We start from the raw sequence: 11040 nt of genomic DNA on the forward strand, positions 1-11040 counted from the left end.
TGACAACAGCCTGGGCTATTTGGAAGTGTGCATGGGACATCTTTGGCCAACTCAACTAGCTGTAACTCATTCCTGGTACTGGAAGGTACATTTGGTGACAAGAAATAGCAAATTGGGGCTCTGTCTTACCCATTATTTGGCAATTTTATTTAGATATTCATTATGTATATAATTTAGAAAGCTATTTATGGTATTAAGTTTCCATACTACCCTTCAATCGGCCCTTAATTTTAGCTGTCTCTCCCGTATTTCCTCCTTTTTCCCCATCTTCCCGCTTATTCTCCACTTTACCCTGCTGTTCCAGTTTCCCTACCCTCCCCCATCAATAATTATCTATTCTATTTCCCTTTCCTAAGGAGATCTATCTGTTCCCCCTAGTCCTTTATTCTATACCTAACCTCTGTGTTTCTATGAATTGTAGTGCTGAGGATGCTGTGAATGTGTTGTTCTGATTGACTGATAAATAAAACACTGATTGGCCAGTAGCCAGGCAGGTAGTATAGAATAGGTGGGACAAGCAGAGAAGAGAATTCAGGGAAGTGCAAGGCTGAGTCAGGAGACACCAGCCTGCCATCCAGGGAGCAACATGTAAAGGCAACAGGTAAAGCCACGGAACACGTGGCAACATATAGATTAACAGAAATGGGTTAATTTAAGATATAAAAACCAGATGGCAAGAAGTCTGTCACAGCCATATAGTTTATAAGTAATATAAGTCTCTGTGTGTTTAATTGGGTCCAAGCAGCCAGCCTCAGGGCCGCAGGAGCTGAGCAGAACCAGGAAAACTATAGCTACATATAGCTTGTTTATCTTTGATTTAACAGCTAATATATAAGCAAATACATACCATACTTGTCTTTCTGGATCTGGATCTGGATCTGGTTTACCTCACTCAGAATGATTTTTTTTCTAGTTCCATCCATTTGCCTGCAAATTTCATGATTTTATTTTCTTAATAGCTGAATAATATTCCACTGTGTATATGTACCACATTTTGTTTATCCATCCATTTGTTGATGGACATCTAGGTTGTTTCCAATGTGTGACTATTGTAAATAGAGCAGCACTGAAAAATGATTGACCACGTTTCTCTGAGGTAGGATAAAGCATCCTTTAGGTACATGCCCAAGGGTGATATAGCTGGTTCATGAAGTAGGTTGATTCCCACTTTCCTGAGGAAACACCACGCTGATTTCCATAGTGGTCATATGAATTTGCAGTCATATCAGCAATCACACATCCTTGCCAGCATGAACTGTCACTTGTGTTATTGATCTTAGCCATTCTGACAAGTGTAAGATGAAATCTCAAAGTAGTTTTGATTTGCATTTCCCTGATGGGTAAGGATGTTGAACATTTCTTTAAGTGTTTCTCAGACATTTGAGTTTCTTCTTTTGAGACTTCTCTGTTTAAATGTGTAACCCATTTATTTATTGGGTTTTTTGTTTTCTTGATATCTAGTGTTTTGAATTCTTTATACATTTTGGATATTAGCACTCTGTCTGGTGTGTAGTTGATAAACATCTTTTTCCATTTTGCAGGCTACCATTTTATCCAAGTGATGTTGTCATTTTCTGTACAGAATCTTTATCAGTTTCCTGGGGCCCCATTCATTAATTGCTGATTTTAGTGCCTATGCTAATGGTATTCTGTTCAGAAAGTCTCATCGTGTGCCAATGAGTTCAAGACTATTCTCTACTTTTTCTTCTATGAAGTATCTGGTTTTATGTCGAAGTCTTTGATCCATTTGGAGTTGAGTTTGTGAAGAATGATGAATACAGATCTATTTGCATTATTCTGCATGCAGCCACCCAATTTTACAAGCACCATTTATTGAAGATGCTGTCTTTTTTTCCATTGTGTATTCCTGGCTTCTTTATTAAAAAAAATCATGTGTCCATAGGTGTGTGGATGTATGCCTGGGTCTTCAGTTTGATTCTATTGATCACTAGGTCTGTTCTTGTCCCAGTGCTATGTTGTTTTATTACTCTAGTTCTGTAGTACAACTTGAACTCAGGAATGGTGAGACCTCCAGCAGTTCTTATGTTTTTCAGGATTGTTTAAATGTTCTGAATACTTTTGTGCTTCCACATGAAGCTAACAATGTCCTTTCAAGGTCTGTAAAAAATTATATTAGAATTTTGGTGAGGACTGCATTAAATCTGTAGATTGCTTTTGGTACAATGGCCATTTTTTACTATGTTAATCCTAGCAAACCATGAACATGTGAGATCTTTCCAACTTCTATTATCTTCATATCAAATAGATATAAAGAGAATGGACAACCTTGTCTTGTTCATGATTTTAGTGGAGTTGCTTTGAGTTTCTTTCCATTTAATTTGATGTTAACCATGGGATTGCTATAAACTGCCTTTAGTATATTGAGGTATGTTCCTTATCCCTAATCTCTCTGTGACGTTTATCATAAAAGTGTTTTGGATTGTTTTGTCAAAGGCCTTTTCTGCATCTTATGAGATGACCAGGTGGATTTTGTTGTTTAGGGTTTTTTTTATATGGTAAATTACACTTATCAGTTTACATATGTTGAACCATCTCTACATCTCTGGTTGAAGCCTATTTGATTATTGTGGACAATAGTTTTGATGTATCCTTGGATTTGTTTTGCAAATATTTTATTGAAATTTTTTGTATCAATGTTTATAAAGGAAATTGGTCTATAATTCTTTCTTTGTTGGGTATTTATATGGTTTGGTCTTAGGGTAATTGTGGGATTATAAAACTAATTGGGCAATGTTCCTTCTGTTTCTATTTTGTGGAACAATTTGAGAAGTAAAGGCATCAACTCTTCATTGACAGTCTGGTAGAATTCTGCACTAAAACCACCTGGCCCTGGGTTCTTTTTGGTTGGGAGACTTTTAATGACTGCTTCTATTTCATTAGTGGATATAGATCAGCTTAAATTGCTTATCTGATCTTGATTTAAATTTGGTAAGTGATATTGTTGAGAAAACTTTCCATTTCTTTTGGATTTTACAATTTGGTACTATGGGCTTTCAAAATATGTCCTTGTGATTCACTGGATTTTCTCGGTGTCTCTTGTTATATCCCCTTTTCATTTCTAATTGTTAATTTGGATAACCTTTCTGTCTCTGCTTTCTAGTTGGTTTGGAAAAGGTTTGTCAATCGCTCTGTTTTGTTCTTTGTATTGGGTTTTTGTTTGCTTGTTTGTTTCTATTTTATTGATATCAGGCCTGAGTTTGATTATTTTTTTCTGTCTGTTCCTTTTGGGCATGATTTCTTCCTTTTGTTCTTCATGTGTGACATTAAGTTACTACTATGCGGTCGCTCAAAATTTTTATGTAGTCACTTATTTCTATGAACTTGCCTCTTAGAACCACTTCATTGCATCCCATAAGTTTGGGTATGTTTTGTATTCATTTTCATTCAATTCTAGAAATCTTTAGTTCCTTTCTTAATTTACATCTTAACCATATGCTTCATTCCATTTCCATGAGTTTTGAACCTTTCATTGTTTTGTTTTTGTAGACATACAGTTTTAATGTGTGGTCATCACATAAGAAGAATGTTGCTATTTCAATTTTCTTGTATCTGTTGAGACTTGCTTTGTATCCGAATATGTGATTAAATTGCAGAAAGTTCCATGAGGAGCTGGGAAGAAGGGATATTCTATTGTGTTTGGGTGAAATGTTCTGAAAATATCTGTTAAAGCCTTTTGGTTTGCAACATCTATTAACTCCAAAATGTCTCTGTTTGATTTTGTCTATTGAATCGTCTGTTGGCAAGAGTGGGTTTTTGAAGTCTCCTATTGTTGTGTGAGGGTCAATATGTGATGTAATTGTAGTAGCGTATCTTTTATGAAGTTGGGTGCCTTTGTGCTTGATACATACATAGATACTAAAAATTGCAGTATCCCCTTGCATTTTTCCTTTGATGAGTATGTCATGTTCTTCCCTATCTCTTCTGATTCATTTTGATTTGAAGTCTATTATGCCACATATTAAAATGGCTACACCACCTTGCTTCTTAGGTCCACTTTCATGTAATTTTTCTCCTCCTTTTACCCTAATGTGATGTTTATCCTTGATGTTAAGGTGTGTTTCTTGGATGCAGTGGAAGGATGAATCCTGTTTTTGTATCCATTCTGTTGGTCTGTGTCATTATATTGGGAGATTGAGACCATTGATGTTGAGAGGTACCACTGAGTTGTGTTTGTTGATTCCTGTTATTGTATTGCTGTTGTTGTTGTTGTTGTTGTTGTGGTGGTGGTGGTGGTGGTGGTGGTGGTGGTGTGTGTGTACGTGTGTGTGTGTGTGTGTGTGTGTGTGTGTGTGTGTGTTTACTGATTTGAGATTATTTATTTCTAGTGTCTTATTGGATGTAGTTAACCTCTTTAAGTTAGAGTTTTCCTGATAGCATCTTCTGTAGGACTGTATTTGTACACAGATGCTGCTAAATTTAATTTTATTATGCAATGTCTTATTTTCTCCATATATTGTGATTGAAAGTTCTGCTGGGTGTAGTAGTCTGGGCTGGCATCTGTATTCTCTTAGATTCTGTAAAACATCTGTCCAGATCTTTCTGGCATTTAAAGTTACTGTTGAGAAGTAAGGTATCATTATAATAGGTCTCCCTTTATATGTTACTTAGTCTTTTTCCTTTGAGGTTTTTAATATTCTTTCTTTGTTCTATTCATTTAGTGTTTTGATTACTATGTGCTGAAGGGAATTTCTTCTCTGGTCTAGTTTATTTGGAGTTCTTTGTGCTTCTACTACCTTGATAGGCATTTCTTTCTTTAGGTTAGGGAAATTTTTCTTTTATCGTTTTGTTGAAAATATTTTCTGTGCCTTTAACCTGGATTTCTTTTCTTTCCTCTGTTCTTATTATTTACTTGGAATTTTCACAATGTTCCAGATTTCCTGAATGTTTTGTGTCCAGACCTTTTTAGATTTAACATTTTCTTTGACCAAAGTATTCATTTTATCTATCGTGTCTTCAGTGTCTGAGATTATCTTTTGTATCTCTTTTATTATGTTGGTGAGGCTTGCCTCTGAGGTTCCTGTTCAAATTCCTTGATTTTTCATTTCCGGATAGCCCTTTTAGGATATTCTTTATTGATTCTATTTCTGCTTTTAGGTCTTAAACTCTTTTATTCATTTCCTTCCACTGTTTGTGTTTTCATAGATTTCTTTAAGGGATTTACTTATTTTCTCTTGATGATTGTCTATCATATTCATAAAGGCTGTTTTAAGTTCTTTGTATCATGCTTCATCTATGTTTCAATACTCAGGACCTGCTATGGTAAGGTTGCTGGGCTCTAGTGGAGACATATTGTCCTGGCTGTTACTGATTTTGTTTTTACACTGATGTCTAGGCAATTGGGTTTAGGAGGATTGTAATTCACGGTGCTGATATGTGATCTTGTCTTTATTGAGTGGGTGTTTGTTGCTTGGTTTCTGTTGTCCTTTCTGGTTCTTAGGAGAGTCCACTGGTGGTTGTGCATTGCCTGGTAGGAAATTCTTCTAGGATCCTGATAGGTGTGCCCGCTGGTGGTAAAATGTGTTCCTGGCATTGGGAGCTGACACTTAGGAATGGAGATGTACTAGGGGTGTGTTGAGGGGAGTCTGCAGGAGGGAGGAAAGCAAGTGTTCTGCCAGGATCTGCTTAGTCCCCTGGGAATCGGGGCAGAGAGTGAGGAGAGGCCACAACAGTTATGTCTGCTACAGAGCTAGAAATGAGATTTGGGGATTGGATATAGAGGAGAGGAGAGAAAGTGAAGACCTGCAGCTCACTTATCTGCTTCTCTGTCAGGCTTGGCTGGTGGGTTCTCAGAGGAGGCCTGCAGGAGTGGGTAGCTGCTTCCCTAGCCTGAGTGCCTTGTGAGTTCTAAAATTTTAAAGATTTCTTTTTTGTTGGTTTTTTTTTGGTTTTGTTTTGTTTTGTTTTTTGTTTTTTATTTTATTTTATTTTTCTTTGTTAAGAAATTTTCTACTCACTCCTCATGCTATCCACAGACCCCCCTCCTCCCTCCTCCCACCCCTCAGCTCTTTTTCCCAAGCCACCCCGCATCCCCACATCCCCCAAATCGAGGTCTCCCATGGGGAGTCAGCAGAGCCCAGCACACTGAGCCTAGGCACGTCCACGCCCCTTCCCACTACACCAAGGCTGTTCAAGGTGTCACACCACAGGCACCAGATTCCCAGAAGCCTGCCCATGCACCAGGCACAGATCCTGATCCCCCTGCCTGGGTGCCCCCCAAACAGTTTGAGCCAAACAACCGTCTTCCAAAAGCATAAATGTTTGAGGAATAAATGGGAATATAAATAAAATAAAAATGTAGTATTTTTATGTTATTCAGTTCATTGGAAAAAAATACTTTTGACCTGTTTTCCTTTGAATCAATTTTTCCCACAGTAGAAATATCTGTTAAAATTACTTAGAATAAAAATTTAAAAAAAAATCCAATTGTTATTTTCTTCTTGAAGATTGTGTTTTATTTAGTTAGGATTTCTATTGCTATGAAGAGATGCTATAATCACAGCACTTCTTATAAAGGAAAATATTTAACTGGGGCTAGCTTACAATTCAGAGGTTTAGTTCAAAGCATGGTGGCATGCAGGTAGACATGGTTCTGGAAAGGTAGCTGAAAGTTCTACCTCTGGATCAGCAGGCAGCAGCAAGAGCAGAAATACTAAGCCTGGCTTGAGCATCTGAAAGCTCAAAGCCCACACCCAGTGACACACTTTCTGCAACAAGGCCACAATTAATCCTACAAGGCTACACCTCCTAATAGTGCCATTTCCTATGAGGGACCATTTTCATTCAAATCAATTCTGTGTGTGCACATGAGCATGCACGCATGTGTGTGTGTGTATTGTGCATATGTGTGCCTGTGTATATCTGTATTTGTGTGTCTGTATGTCTATGTATAACTCAATATGTGACTATATCTCTGTGTGTATGCATTGTGTCTGTGGTGTCTCTATACATCTGTGTGTGTCTTTCTGTGTGAATTTGCACATGTTTGCATATTTAAAAGAGCAATGAAGAGTCTAGGAAGTTTTGAACAAGAAAAACAGGTTTCCCAAGATCTTGACTAATTGGATATTGCATAGCTTTGTGTGGCCACACCACTCATGAGCATTTCTGCCACATGTGCTTATAAAATTTCTTCCATTGTTCTTGCATACATTGTTTTCTAGATTTTCTTCTAAAGGGTTATCTTTATGTATAGTAATTTATATCTAAATATATGCAATATATTGAGACATACATATATATGTATGTATTTATTGAGACATATGGATGTATGTACATACATATACCTTTTTTCTTTCTTTTTAATTTTTTTATTTCCTGATGCAATTTCTTCTTTTCTTCTTTTTTGAGATACCTTTGCATTAGTTTATGAGCTAGGTTTCATTATGATAGTGCTCACATTTAAGCTGACTAACTTTGCACGATTTTGTGGAGCATCACATACTTGACTGAAGTTGAGATAGACCATTGATTCCTCTGGGAAAATCTACTTCTGTCTATTTTTTGTTAGCATCTTTAAAAGGTCAAAATTGTTTATTTTAATTTACAAAATGGAAGGGTTTTTTCCATACAATATATTCTGATTATGGTTTTCCCTCCCACGACTCCTTCCCAGATCCTCCGTACATCTCCACTCACAAAATTTCATAACTTTTCTCTCTCTCAGTATGATACAAATAGGCATATTTAAAAATAACAAAATAAAATGAGATAATTGTGGACACTGGGGAAGAGGGAGCATCTGTGGAAGCAGAGGCAGATGGGCTTGTCGGAGCCTAAGAACTTGAGTTTCAGCTTTTTGAACCTGGGACCTCAAAATGCATCCTGATTCCTGTCCATTGACCTGTAAGGTCTGTGTAGGTGATCTTGGAAACAGTGCGAACAAGACTTGATTAGAGCAGGATTTTGGCTATTGTGAACCATTCCAGAAGTGTGTGGCTTGCTTGAAACCCTCCTGGCTTTGCTTTCCCCGAATTTGAGGATCCCCTAGATGCCACTGATGCTGTCCATGAGCTACATAGAGGAACACTATATAACTGCTGAGTAAGAATGGAACTGTTAAATGGAGAAAAGAAGTCAAAATCAAGGTCTGCCTCCTTCTTGGCCCTCAAGATGATTACCATAGGAGTCCACCTTGGCACAGATCTCCAAGGAGAAGCTTCTCTCAAAGCTGGAGCAGGTCACTTTCTAGAGATAGAAGAACAAGCTCTCTGTCTCTTGAGAGAAATCACTGTCTCAATCCTTGTCTAGGTCTCATAGCCAATCTAGGTCAAATGAAAGGAAATAGAAGATCAGTTTGCTAAAGAAGTGGTATACAGGACGTATCTCCATTTGACAGGAGTATGTACAGGAAATTCAAGTTTTGTTTGAATATGCTTGGTGCATTTTTAAGATGTTCAAATCTGTTTTTGTCTTTTGGAACAGTGATGAACGTAACTATGTAATTCTCTATGGTTTTAAATGGATCATCTGAGGCATGTAATAGCACGAATTGTTACTTTACAATGTTCCCTTAAGGAAGATTGAAGTTGAACTTTAGTTTTTCATAGACTGAAATAAACCTAGATCCCGCCCAGTTAAAGTGTGATGTGCTAATGATCTAGAAATAACTGGCAGAAATTGAATCAAGCTGCAGGTTCTCTCGTAGCTGAGACACAGTGTGGAGCTGTAGGTGAAGGGATAAGCAGTCTTTAAAAGCTGCTTCGAACACAAGCCAACAGGAGAAGGCTGGGAGCTGAACTCTGAAGGCTTGCAAAAAGGTTCCTAATGATTGCTCTACATGGATGCCTAGTTGTTTGTAACATTTGGTATTTGGCAATGTAAGACTTTAAGATACCAGTGTCCTATCAGTCTGAGTTACACTGTGGAGCTGAACCTTTGAGTTAGTGTACGATATTTCTTTCTCATGCTGTCGTTTGTAGTATGTCTGTGAGAATCCTTGGGATTAAAATTTTGGTAATAAAAACAAACAAAACAGACAACAAACAGTAAAAAGGTAAAGAGCCAAAGGAAAAACACAAGAAACACATACAGATGCTGAAACACACACACACACACACACACACACACACACAGAAAGGTCAGAAAAACAAAATTGAAAACCATAATACGTAAGTAAAAGAAACAACACTTCACAGACACAACAGGACAGACACACATATGAGACCCGCACAAGCTCAAATGAGACAAAACCCCAACATGGAGGAAATGAAGTAGACCCAAAATCCCAATCCTAGCAAAGACAGTGTTCCTTCTGGGAGAGGGAAAATCAGTTTCCTTTATGGAAGTGTCACTGGGTATGTCAACCATACTCCAGGGTAAGCGCAATGCCCAGGAATAGTTTTCCAATGCAAACTGGACTCCATTTTTTCAGTGGCCTTTTCTTTGTTTTGTTTTTGCTTTGCAAGAGAGAGAAAGAACATGAAGTCAGGTTGAGGGAGTGGATCTGGAAAGAGTTGGGAAATTAGAAAGAATATGCTAAAAACGTACTATATGAAATTTCAATGGAAGGAAGGAAAGAGAGAGAGAAAGAAAAAACAAAAGACAGAGAGAAAAGGAGGACAAAGAGAGAAAGAAAGAGTGAATAACTCTTGAGGACTATCCAGTGTTATCAACCTGATTTTTCTACAAGGCACAGCTTCCAGGTTCTGGTAGGCAACGTCTTGATATCACAGGGCATTGCCTTTCTTCCTTTTCCAAGTGGCTTTTCTTCTTCCCTGCCAGCTTCTGGGGATTAATCTTCTAAGAAACCAATCACACTTGTGTGCTTATTTCAGTGTCTGCTTCAAGCTTAATCTAGAAGCTGAGCATTTCTTAAATTTTCGCATGCATAGTTACCAATAATGGAAGCAAACCTCTTTGGAACATTACTCAATTTGCCCAATCATTCAGCCTGCTTGTAATAGTGTTGTGCTTTGTTATGCCTATTTCTCATTGTTATTTTAATTTATTGGGTAATCTCATGGTCCAGCAGTGGTGAGCTTGTACCATCAACTCTCGTAGAATTAATTCAGAAATATTTCATATGCACTAGACAGGGCAATGTCCTTCCCAAGATAACACTTCTTCCATTCTTACACTGTAAATATGTTGATGGCTCAAGGGAAAGCTGAGTTTCTGTCTCCTACTCTTCCTTTTTGTCCTGGAGTGCTGGTGTTAAACCAAATATGGAAATCAGTTCACTTCATAATTTCTACTTGAGAGAGAAAAGTATCTCTCAATAAATATTTGATGAGTGTAATGCTACTCCAGACATCTCCCTAAACTGTGGGATAAATGAATAAAATCAAAGGCTCCTCCTATTTGTTGTGGCCAGACTTATTTAAAATATGGTGTCCTGGTCCTTTGTTGGACTATATTCAGACTGGTCCCAATCATCTTTTCCTTCCTCTTTACATGCTGGCCATACATAAGACATTGATAACTTCAGTTTTCCCTGGCTCTCTATGAGTAGCTGGTTAAGAGACCTTCATCTATTATCACATCTATAGATGTTCATGTTTATACAACAAAACTGTATCATGTTTGCATATAACCAACGCACATCCCCCAGTGTACTTTAAATCATCTCTAGATGACTTAGAACACCTGTTACACTGTTGATGTTGTTAAAAAAAAAAGTCTGTTATGCTATATTGTTTAGGGAATAATGACAATAAAAATTCTGCATATGTTCAGTGTGGACAGACTTTTTGTTCTGAATATTTCTGATCCATGGTTTACTGAATCCATGGAGGTGACTTCCCTGGATACAGAGTGTCAATTGTGTATGCTATTTGTCAAATATGTATCTTGGAAGTACAGGCAGACAGACCCTGCCATCAGACTATTACTGCTCACCAAGGACAAAATACTTGCTTGTCTGTTAGTTGTGTCAACCTGACATGAACTAGAGTCATCTGGGAATCAGGAACCTCAAACAAGGAACTGTCTCCACCCTCCATCATATTGTCCTGCCAGCATGTCTATGAGGCCATTTTTTTTTAATGAGTGATTGATGTGAAAGGGTCCAACCCACTGTGG

General features: G+C 37.7%; 1 pseudogene; it reads left to right on the forward strand.

The window, feature by feature from the left end:
• The first annotated feature begins 7835 nt into the window (after positions 1-7835).
• On the forward strand, positions 7836-8305 carry LOC131920550 (serine/arginine-rich splicing factor 3-like; annotated as a pseudogene).
• The last annotated feature ends 2735 nt before the right edge of the window (positions 8306-11040 follow it).

Source organism: Peromyscus eremicus, chromosome 10 (assembly GCF_949786415.1).
Source record: "Peromyscus eremicus chromosome 10, PerEre_H2_v1, whole genome shotgun sequence".
In the NCBI taxonomy this organism is placed as follows: Eukaryota; Metazoa; Chordata; class Mammalia; order Rodentia; family Cricetidae; genus Peromyscus; species Peromyscus eremicus.